This window comes from Pristis pectinata, chromosome 24 (genome assembly GCF_009764475.1).
Source record: "Pristis pectinata isolate sPriPec2 chromosome 24, sPriPec2.1.pri, whole genome shotgun sequence".
In the NCBI taxonomy this organism is placed as follows: domain Eukaryota; kingdom Metazoa; phylum Chordata; class Chondrichthyes; order Rhinopristiformes; family Pristidae; genus Pristis; species Pristis pectinata.
This window is the reverse complement of record NC_067428.1, coordinates 13,252,061-13,264,739: the sequence shown is the minus strand read 5'-3', so window position 1 is coordinate 13,264,739 and position 12,679 is coordinate 13,252,061.

The following is a 12,679-nucleotide window of genomic DNA, read 5'->3' as shown; positions in this document are numbered from 1 at the left end:
CCATTAGTAGGAGAGTCTGGGATCCGTGGTACAGCTTCAGAATAAAGGAACATCCCTTTAAAACTGAGATGGAGGTCTTCAGTCAGAGGGTGGTGAATCTGTGGAATTCATTGCTATAGAAGGCAGTGAAGGGCAAGTCATTGGGTGCATTTAAGGCAGAGATTAATGTTCTTGATTGGTAAAAGGGGAGGGGACGTTAAAAAAAAATCAGCCATGACTGAATGACAGAGCGGACTTAATGGGCCAAATTCTGCTCCAATGTCTTATGGGTTACCTGAAATTAGAAAATTCGACATTCATAACACTGGGATGCAGGCTGCCCAAGCAAAGTATGAGGTGCTGTTTTTCTAGCCTCATCACAACAGTGAAAAGGCAAAGGACAGCGTGGGAGAGGCAAGGGGAGTTGAAACTGACATGAAATGAAGCGCAAGGTTGCTCTGAAAAACAGTGACCTCATCTATCCTTTGTCTCACCAATGTAAAGGAGGCCACATGACCATCACCAAATGCAATAGACCAAGTTGGAGGAGGTGCCTATGAATTTGCAGCTCAGGGCTGGTTAGGTCCCTGGAAGGTGGCGAGGGAGGTGGTGAAGGTACAAGTGTTACACTTCCTACAGTTGCAGGGAAAAGTGTGAGCAGACAAGAGATTCATAGAAAAAGTGGTCCCTGTGGAAAGCAGAAAGGTGGGGAGAGGGGAAGGTGTGTGGTGGTGGTATCCTGATGGGAGTTTAGAAAAAAATGAAATATATTTTAAATTACAATGTGTAGCTGGGGCCCAGTTTGAAGGTAAAAACAAGTACTGCCAGGTGGATGACAGTGTTAGTAGAAGGGAAGTGGTTGGGTCTTTGTTCCAGAAAGCAGATGACCCCAAGACCTCCCCTGACAGGAGATGGAGGTGCAAGAAACAGGATATACATGGTAAAAAAATTAGGCATTTAGAACCAGAAAATTAGAAGTTAACAAGATGATGGCATGAAACGCATAATATTCTGCTTGGGTAGCCTACAACCTAATGGTATGAACATGACTTTTCCAATTTCAGGTAATCCAAATTGTTACTTTCCCACTAGCCCACCCAGGTTCTCCCTCCCTTTGTTCAACTTTTCCATCACCACCCCACCTCTTCTCCACCCTCCCCCCCCCCACGTTATGCAAAACTCATTACCCTCATCTACCTGGTTGCTTCTGCCCATCACCCATATAATTATCCAAATGGGTTTCTCCCTTGGTTCATTTTTCCATCCCCTCTCCCACCTGGTTCCATCTGGCCTTCATCCCTCCCTTATCTGGTTCCACCTATCCCCTACCAGCCTCTGCTATAACACTCTTCCTCCCCACCCCTCATCTGGATCCACCTACCAGGCTCATCTCACCCCCCTCCCTCTCAATTCTATATGCCACCTTTCCTCTATGTACATTGTTGCAGTCTCAAACGAAAATGTTGACCATACCTTCACCTCAACAGATGCTGCTTGACCCACAGTTCTTCCAGCCATTTTTTGCTCTAGATTCCTGCATCTCCAGTCTATTTTCCATCTTCCCAATCAGTTTTCTATTTCAGTCACCCACCAACCCATGTTAAGGTTGCACTTCCATGAACATCTGCTGCTTTCATACCTGTCCAAATCCCCATTCAAATCAAGCACCTGGACACCAAGTAGTGACGGATAATATACAGGGAGCTTCACAACAAAGCCTGCACATATTCATATCTATACAAACATGCAGTTTAGGCAGTAATCAATGAATAGGCACTAGCACTGTGACAACTATTGATCCCCATCCCTTCCCACCTCCCAGCAGCATTCTTGCATAGTATATGGATCAAACTTGGTTTAAATTTCCCCACTATCAGGAAAAGATACAGCTACAACTAACCTGACCCCAAAACAGAGAATTTTGGTGAAAGACAGAAGGGAAACTTACCCACATCCCTTTGGTCACAGTTGATAGCATGTAAAGAAGAAGAAAGTGTAAAATTAAACCAAGTATATTGAGATCAGTACCAAAATTGAAATACCTATATTGACATTTCAGGGGGAGTATAACTTTTTTCCCCATTTATGACTAAATATCAGTCCTCTGCTGTGTACCCTCTAAAATTTGTCCTTGCATGGTGTAATGCAAATGGAAGATCATGAGCTAAGAACACATGCACAAGGAACAGAGGTTCCAGAGAACCGATACAACCCTATTGAATTGCCAAAGATGGGCACAATAAGTGGGACATACCAAGCAGAAGCTGGATAACACCACTCAGAGCTGGAAGCAAAATCTTGTAAAGCGACTGCCACAGGCCACTCTTTAAAGCACCCAGCAGCTGATTTAAGAGACCTGGGAGTAGGTCATATGTTAATATTTGCACACAGCTCAGAAAGCGAGACACTAAATGATCTCTCCAAAAATAAGTCATGATTCACTGCCAGGCTCTTTGACCATTTCCAACCTTCAACTTACTAGGACCTGTAGGTAAATTCGGTGAGTAAATGTACTGTTATGTATATTAAAATTACTGATTGAAACAAAATAATCTTAGCATGGTTTTCCCACCTAAACCCAGTAACTACTTCAAAATGGGGACTATACACAAAAATTCCAGATTAACTCAAACTAAGATGCTTTTAAATTTATTCCAAGACTCCACATTTTGGATAATATAGGGAGAACCCTACAAGTGTGGCAGCTCTATAGCACTAAGATAACCAAAATAAATCTACATGATTTTCAGAAACCTTATATCAAACTATCACCAACCATGTGCCTAAAGGCCATCCACTTTCACATTTCCATAGACAACTTATTCAACATCCTATCCTATGCTTAACACCATTAAGGATCATAACTAAATATTCCCCTTTTTGACAATTACAACCCTGGCTAGCATAACTTCGGGAAAGACAGTATCTGATATCCCTGAACAGTTGCTTGGTTAAGTTGTATAGCAGATATATTTGGTAATGTTTCTTTTTGACATTATTTGACGAAGTGAACATCCTTCAATCTTCCCACTCTAAAAGCAAAGTGCCAAAACAAGGCTACAATGATTCAGAGGGCAAGCAACATTATGGATAATCCATTCACATTACATGATAATGCACAGGAGTCTTCTATAAAAGCACACAAAGGGTTAAATCAAGCCTAGAATTGCAAAACCAGTATGGTTCATAAACCACATACTGTGGTGGGTAAAAGGCAAATATGGCATGACGCTAAGCCATAGAGGCATGAAGGTCCAGATTCTGATCAGTGTTGAACTGAACAGGAGGAACAATATTGAAGGGACCGTGTCAAAAAAGTTAGGAAAAAAAATCAACCACCTCTGATAACTACAGCAATCCCAGTTGAAAAGTGTAGATATGATACAATGCCAGTTTCAGACTTCACTATGATGCTTCCCAATCAAATGGCTCGTTTAAGGTGTACACATGCACAATTTTGGCAGGTACCAGATCAGTGTCAGCAGCAGCAGCAAAATCATTTCCTACTGATCACTGCATTCAGAAGGCACTGAAGCAAATGTAGGGTTGGTGAGGGAAAAAAATGAAATCCATTGCATAAACTTTTCTGACTACTTAACATACTGTACCACATTTTCAAGTACTTTTGAAAAACATGGAGAGCCATGTCAAAGACAACCAGAATATTAATGTGCACTAATTAATTTAACTTTGACAAAATAGCACCAAATATGCCTGCTATGGTCAATAGCTTTACATTCACATCCTCTTCTCTCCCCCCACCCCCACCTAGCCACATCCACATTTCTAAGCTTCAAATTTCAAATTCTAACAAAGCCCACTTCCAGTATTCCATATCCTGTGCATTTTACATTTGCAATGAAACCACAGAAGAACTCATTCTTTATCACTTACCCTCGACTTTCCATCCGCATCCATAAAGAGTTCCACGTAAGTAACCTCACCAACTACAAACCAGATCCCAGACGAAACATACACGGAAGGAGAAAAGCCAAGAAAACAATTGGAATTCAGCAAAAACATTGACAACGTTATGTAGTAACCTGAGCCCTCTAAAAGCCCAGAATATCATTCCATATTCCTAAACCTTCTTACTATGCTATGTACAGGTGTGCAGTGATCCCAAGTCTAACCCAACCTAGAATGGTCATATTAAACTACAACCCTTAAAATCATTGTTACCAGTTACTAACAATGTTACATACAACAAGCCCTTTTACTTCTACCCAGTGTACTGAACACATACTTCCCAAACTGGAGCTCTTCTCAAGTGTGCCCAGCCAATAAGGATGTCACGTTATAATATGCAAAATACACATCTTCCTCTCTCCCTAATCCACAACCAATTAAATTATCAAAACAAAATGATCAAAAATCAAACATGAAAGCCATAAACATTCTACAAATTGAGATTTATAATATTGATAAACAAGCTATTGCATTATATATTGTGACATCCCCACCAGCAACCACCAAAAGCAGCAGAGTCTGCTTCCGTTATCACCTTCATGTACCTTTTAATCAACTGTGAAAGAATCCATTATATGACCAAGTTCTTTTTTAAAAGAAAACAAATTAGATCTGATCTCAAGAGTTCCCACCTACTACATGACTAGTATCCATTTACATGTACAAAACACTAAGCCATCAGCCAAGACAATATTAGCACAGACAGTCCCTGTTAATAGCAAGCTGAAGTTTCAGTGTTTGCTGTCATCATGGTCCTTTCCTTTACCTCTACCCCAACCACCATTAATAAACTTTGAATGGTATTTTTGTTCTCAGCTCCACAAGATTTCAAAATAGACCTTCACAATTTCATTTTAATTCTTCATTCCTATTCTGACAAAAACAAAGGAAGCCAAACTTTCCTGAATAGAATGAAGGACTACTAAGAGAAAACAAACATTGCTGCAATCAAGCTATTTTAAGATCAGTTACTTGATCTAATTTGCACCAAGTCTGGCTTTCTTCTGTTCATGCAAGAGGAGAATTCTGAAGATTTGCAAAATTTTAAATTTGGAATGAGCAGTTTGTGCAAGTTACTTTGTAGATTTAAAACCCGAGATACTGTTTCCTAATCATATTACATATTTAGCAATTAGGACACTTGTGGGATACAATGTTGTTGGTACTGAACTCATTATACATCCATCATCAATGTTCACGTTTGTCAATATTAAAGGGATAAAACTTCACATGGAATGGGGAAGAGGGGAGTGAAAAAGCAGCAAAATAAGAGTGGCAGAAGCTAGAACAAATAGCTCATGACATTAAGATGGTAGAGTTAGGTACATAAGATGGTATCCATATGACCCAAAGGCTTTCTTCAGTCTGAGTATATGGTATTAGATTGTCCTAGGGACTACGGAGCATTCCCTGGGATTTCCTTCAATGCCACTTTCCTTCTGAGAAAGATCTACAATTACTATAATCATGGCAACATAGTGGAGCAGGGAATCCACTCTATCGTAATGCTATCAAGAAATTTTTGAAATATTGTCCAAATGAAAAAATGTAGAGTCAAACTTGCTCTTAAAAAGAACTGCCTGTACTCTGATAACTCTCCTGCACTGGGCAGTGGGTCTTAACTGTTCTTAACTTGGCTTAGTGCAACACAAAGACTACATTTAGGCTGAATACCGAGTTTGGTTCCCTACACACCTGTACCACAATAATCCCAGCATTCTACTATCTAAATCGTTTAAAGACATCATCAGTAATCTACAATACCAAAGACATGTGAATCTGAATGGGCACATTCCCAGTATTACACTAATTTTAGGCCACCAACTTTTGAGTCTTACCGCTTGAAGCCATCACTACATCAGGAAAGGCGTGAGTCTACACAAACCTAAAAATGACACTTTGTGGTTTCACATGTAATACAATGTCTGCTGATGTTTCTTTCCTGTCAGACTACTAAATACTGGTAACATCAAGTAGTCCTATTCAGCAGCAGCATGCACCATGGTGGACTGTTCACATTTCTGTTCTGAAAGACCAATAATCCTTTTTCACTCAGATACTGAACACACAATTGAATGTCAATTTCTAGGAAAGATCATCAAGAATGGCTTTCCAGAGTCAAGTGAATCAGATGGTTACAGGAAGACAATAGAATTTTGTTAATATACCAAAAATGAGGCAATAAAGTTAAACATTTTGTTTAAAGTTATATTTTCTCCAAACAGCAGAAAACTTTATATAATCAAGTAAATGGAACTTCTGCCCACAATTTAATAAGCTTGTACTGTCTACCTCATGTGAATGATCAGACGTTCATAAGGTTGTTGGGGGAGAAGGAAAAGAAGTGTGGTTGTGGTAGAGGAGACAAAGTAGTAATTCTGTCTCTTCCATGGATGCAGCAACACTATGTTCTCATCTAATTAGACTTCTTGCTGTAGTGATAACTTACATCTTAATGAGCTATATACATTTCAATGGTCAAAACACTTTCCTCAACTTAAGGACATATGCTCAGACATTTGTCCAACTTTACTTCAGAGTTCCAGATGTTAAGGTGTTATCAGACAATATCCATTGTGTCAGGCTGGTCAAGTTACCAAGCTTCAAGCATTCAATGCATCACTTTGTATATAACACACCAACTCCTTACCAAATTTGTGAACTTACGAAATGATGGCATTTCTCACTGACCTTCAACTCAATTGCAAAATGACAAAATATTTTCTTCAGCACTGCTATTGTTTCAGAAAAGTTACAAGTTAACAAAACTCCAAATGTGCAAAACAATCATGTAATTAAGTACAGCCACAGTTTATTCTTAAAGCAAGGATACTTTTAACAATAAATAAAATTACAGTAAAATGCACATTACAACCACTGATCCAACTGATAGAGGAGGTCAAATCTGGTTTAGCTGTTAATGGGTATTGAGAAATATGATCTTTTATAGGATAAAAGATCCCAAACAATCAACGCTGAAGATTCTCACAGATATAAGGTGCGATTTCTTCCAAAACAAGGTATTCCCAACAATTTCATAACACAGCCTTCATGGAATTTGCACTTTCAGGATCAAAATTCTTAAGCCATCTTTTCAACACACTTGTACTGGAGTTACAATCGTTCTATCCAACACCGGTACTCCAACCGCTATTGGTTAAGCAATCAAAAATATTCTAAAAAGTACAGCAATGCATGTGTCTGTGATTGTACAAAAGACTTGTGTAATTTGTAAAGGACATAACTTCTTTTTTAAATTAGAAATCTCTCAACTCTATTACCCCAAACTAAAAATAGATTCAGAGTTCAGGGAGTTATTTCCAGTATTTTTTTTAAAAGACAGTCCTAACCAATAAAAGTTAATTGTGGAGTTCTTGTAAGATTGTTAAATGGAAACTTGCTGCAATATACACAAGTAGTAAAAAAAAATCAAGCAAATTCTAGTACTAAGTTGCATCCAGTCCCGATTCAACTCTTAAAAGTCTTGTATCCAGATTTGTCATGTCTCACTTTCAATGAACAAGTCATACCAAGATCTAGCCCACTGGTATTGGATATTAGATTGCAAAATTATTCTACCCAAACAGATTATTTAACAAATGGTGTACTACTGAACATTATTGGGTATTACATGTAACAAAGACATCAACCCCCCTTAACACAGGAAATTTGGCACCTGTTGTTAAGATAGGTCAAGTTATCATGTCAGGTGTGCACCTTTAGCACAACTAGATGATATTAAAGCACAGAAAAATAACAATGTGGTGTTAAAAAAAAAACAGGAGTCTCTAAAATATTTAAATCTGCCCTCTCCACAGATACTGATTGACATGCTAAATTCAACTTTATCCATTGTTTCACATTTCCAAAATTTGTATCATGTTAGTGTTACAATACAAAAAGCGCCAATTATTAGACGAACAATTTGAGAATTGTATGTGTTTGAATATTTTCAGCAAGGTATTGCAAGTAGGATGAGGGTTCACGTCCTTGGTTCCTCAGTTTCTCAACTAATTCTCTCAAATTAATATTACAACATTCATACAGAAGAACTGAAATATTTTGCACTCACAAAAATATTCTAAATCAGCTATATACATGCTAGTTAGAAGCATTTTGGAAGATATCTAGAAGGTCACTACAATGAGAGAAACCTTGGACAATTTAGGGTAGCAGCTTTAAAAAAAAGTTTCTCAAACACAATGGTGCCAATTTTCATTTACTAATTCGCCACTCAACTCTAAATACTATTGGCCAGAGTCTCACTATTGATTTTCTTCCTGGTTGACACAAGACAAAGGGGCAAATTTTGCATGTAATTTAAATTACTAGCACAAATTGTTTATCAAATGCAAATTCCCCACAGCAGCAAAATGAATTTAAAATGAATATCCCATACTGGCTGAGAAACTGGCCTGACCCAGAAAACAGATTAAGTAACATTTGTTTTCCACCGCCACCCCCCACAAACTGTGACAGGAACAATCAGGAAGAAAACGCAGGAGAACACACATCCTACTCTAACATGTTTGGTCTACCAATCTGGGTCCACTCTACTAAAAATATTGTGATATTTGACCAGATCACTCCTCCACTCCCACAATCCTAAACTTTCAATAACAATTCAACTCCAAAATTCTGATATAACGAAGTTGCAATCAGATCTGCGATGATTTCATGGAATGGTAGAGGATGCTTGAAAGGGCGAAGTCACCTGCTCCTGATCCCAAATCATTTACAATCATCAGTATTCTAATAATTTTGTCCACAAGTATCCTTCAGAAATGCTGTAAAGAGACATTTAATTAAAAATTCAACTAAAATTCTGGACATAATTTCTTCTGCACAAAAGAGGCTTTATTCTTCAAGATGATCCATACTCGGCATCAGGGATTAAAGGTGAAAATAAATTCATAGTTAGTACATATAATATTGATCAATGAAACAACTAAGATTAATTTTAGTTTCCAATGAGCACACATTATACCTGACTTTACCTTTCTCTCTCATTAAATCTTTAAGTGTCTGCCATTTCATTTCAAATGGGATATTGCTCACAAAAAACCCGGAATCTTGCATTTCGGTTTGTTGAATATGGCTCAAAACGGTTTCCTCCACGCTTGCTGCTTTTTTCCTTTAGCTTATCATTTTTATCATTCTTAACTGGAGCTTCATTTGTTTCACTGTGAAAAAATGAATTTCAATATTAACAATTCAATTTGTATTCATACATACAGTTTAAGCCCATAGTTTCCTCTGCAAAGATGTTAATAAAATGATTTATGGCACACTACATTAACACAGAAAAGTTGAAATATCTTTTTAAAGAAAACAATGACTGATTTTGACAATCCATGGCAGATTCCTATAGGATATTCACTTGCAGGCTGAATTGGGGGGGGGTGGTATAGAAAGATGATCAGTTTCAAACAAGTCGAGGTGAAGGCACAAGAATCATAAGAATGAACAGTGTGGTGGGGAGTAGGCAAGTTTGAGAGAGAAGGGGCAGGAAAGAAAGACGAGGGGAAGTTTTTATTGCGGCGGGGGGGGGGGGGGCGGTTTGGAAAAGGAGAGAAAATAAGGCGGCCCGCGCCAGCAGGGCAAGATAATGTGCCAGTTTCGGTAGGGTGGGATGGTTGCAGGTAGAGTGCGAAAGATAAAGTCTCACCAAGAAATAGACCTGCGAGAATTAAGTCCGAAAAAAAAGAGGCGCCATCAAGGAATACAAAGATCCGGTGCTAGTATTTGGTTGAGTAAGTGAAGAGGCGTGGGGTTGGGAACGAGACCCCAGAATTAGGGGGTTTAGAAAATATGGCATCAATTGAAAAATGCAAGTTCAATGCACAAAGGGCAGGAGAGTTTTAGCATGTGGTGAGACGGTACCGACATGGTTTAGGGTGGAACGATGAAGCAAAAATAAAGAAAAAGGGCAGGAGGACAAAAATTAAAACAGTAATACAATTATTTCACACAATGAAGATATACAGCAAAGTTTTATTACTTCACGTGTAGGAGATTAACCTCAAATCTGGATTAAAAAAGCGTGCAAAAATTTAAATATTCAAACAATTGAACAATAAAATAAATTTACGAAATTAATTTCTTCTGGCATGCCCCGAGTTATTAGTTCCAATTCCATCCCCATTAGGAAGGAAATAGGCTCTTCTCTCGGTTTGAAGGGCTGCCTGGGGTTGGACTCCCAGTCGCCAGCTCCGCGCCGCCCTTTGTTCGGCGCGAAGGCCGCGGCCTACATCCTTGCTGCAGCCTGCACCGTTGCCATAGACACACGGCCTTCTCCGATCTAAAATTCCCTCACAAACGCGCACACTCTGGTTCTGATCTTCATCGCCGCCGCTCGGGGTATTCTCCTCCTGCTTTTCCTCCAGTTCGAGTTTCGTTATCACAGGTTCTTGGGTGTAGGCTCTAACTCCGCCATCGACGCAGTAACAAACCGACCCGCGCTGCTGAAGTCCAAATGGCCGCCTGCGTAGTGACGCGTGAAGGATGCTGGCGTACAGCCGCGCCGTAAGCCCCGCCCCTTCCCCGTCTGTCACTCAAGTGACGACACACTGGATTTCCGCGCCAAATTGCCGCGGCAACCATCTCGCGTGCACACGGTGATCTGACGGCTGAAGATAACAGGTATGGCTTCCGCAATGCAGTAAGATACAGACAACTGAGCAGTGTGAAGCAGGCTTTCTTTTTAAGTAGCAGGGTTATGAAGTTGTATCCTCCCTTTGAGACGGGGCGTATCATTGTAGCTGATCATGAGCCTCCTAACATTACCCAAGCATATAACATAAGACAGAGGAGCAGGAGTGGGCCATTCAATTGCTCGAGCCTGCTACACCGTTCAACAAGACTATGGTCGATTTCTACCTCAAATTACATTTACTTGCCCTCTGGACGTGTCCCTTGATCCCCTTAATATCCAAGAATTACCAATCTTTGTTTTGTACACAATGACTGAGCCTCCACGCCCCTCCAGGATAAAGAAAATGTCATGATCTGAGTGAAGCAATTTCTCCTCATCTCGGTCTTAAATGGCTCGCTGCTGTTTTGAGACTATGACACCTAGTTCCAAATTCCTTAAGCAGGGGAGACAACCTCCCTGCCTCCACCCCTATTATAACCTTAATGAATCTGGTAGTCTCACACCAAGGCCCAATATAATCATGATAATACATCTTGTATTCAAATCTTGGAGCTATCTTGGCCAACATACCATTTGCTTTCCAACCTGTCTGCTTCAACTATACGTTAACTTCTACTGACGTGTACAGGGCACACAGATGTCTTTAAACTTCAACGTTTCCCAGACTCTCATTTTTTTAAAAAGCAGCATTTGTTGTTTCGCTGGAATCGAATAGTCTCTCATGTTTCCACATTGTACTCCATCTGCCATTGTTTGTTACCCACATCAATTAGTTTGTCTATATCCCTTTGAAGTCTCTTTGCCTTCTCACTACTTCTCGCATCCCCACCTTAGTTTTTCAGCGAAGTTGGAAGTATTTATGTTTGCTGCCCTCAGCCAAGTTGTGGATAGTAATGATTCCTTCCATACCCACCAGTTTCAAACTGCTGACCTTAGAAGGACACATTTATTTGTACTCTTTTAGAGTCATAGATACAGCACAGAAACAGGCCCTTTGGCCCATTGATTCCACACCATTTTACACTAATCCTACATTAATCCCATTTTTTAATTCACCGCACATTCTCTTCAAGTCTACACCCCTCCCAACCACCCCCAGTTTCCACAATTCACCTATATACTAGGGCAATTTACAATGGTCAATTACCTACCAAACTGCATGTCTTTGGGATGTGGAAGATAAACAGAGCACCTAGAGGAAACCCATCGAATCACAGGGAAAACATACAGACTCCAAACAGACAGCACCTGAAGTCAGGATTGAACCTGGATCTCTACTGCCATGAGGCAGTGCTCTACCAGGTGCACCACTGCACCCTACTTATCTATCTGAAAAATCCATGCTGGATTCACCAACATCCTGTTTGGGACCTTATTGAAAGCCTTCTAACACATTTGCAATTTCAGGCTTAGCTGGAGAGTTCTTTACATTAAGTAAAATTAGATAGCGTTTACAAACACTGGAAATAATGTTTTGGTGCTCCTGCAGCTGCAAATTCTGTATTCCTTTATGATAGATCTTGCTATGTTATGCCTCAGAGACTTTGCACCCAAGACAAATTGTATTGAAATATGTCTTTGGTTGTCACTCTGCACAGGAATATCATTTGCTCATTATACTCATGCCCATACAGTTGGTTTCATTGCATATTCCACTTGAAGCATAAATGTAAAGGACAATATTATATTTTAAATATAATTATTGTAAAAATATATGCATTTAAGTATAATTGAGATGCATAAGGAAAATGCATGAACTACTAAACAAAAATACAAATACATTTTTTTGTACAGACTAAATGCAGCTTGTGAGCAATCAGGTCACCTCCTGGTTCCTTTATGTTGGAACTACTCACTGAGTGGTGGTTAGTGCACTCTGCAAGCACTGCAGGTAATGCTTTGGCCTCCCTACTTGAGGCAGAAAGAGAATCAGAATCATGGTAATTATCACTGACATATGTCATGAAATGTGTTGTTTTACAGCAGCAGTACAGTGCAAAGACATAAAATTGCTATAAATTACAAAATAAATAGCACAAAAAAAGAATAACGAGGTAGTGTTCATAGGTTCATAGA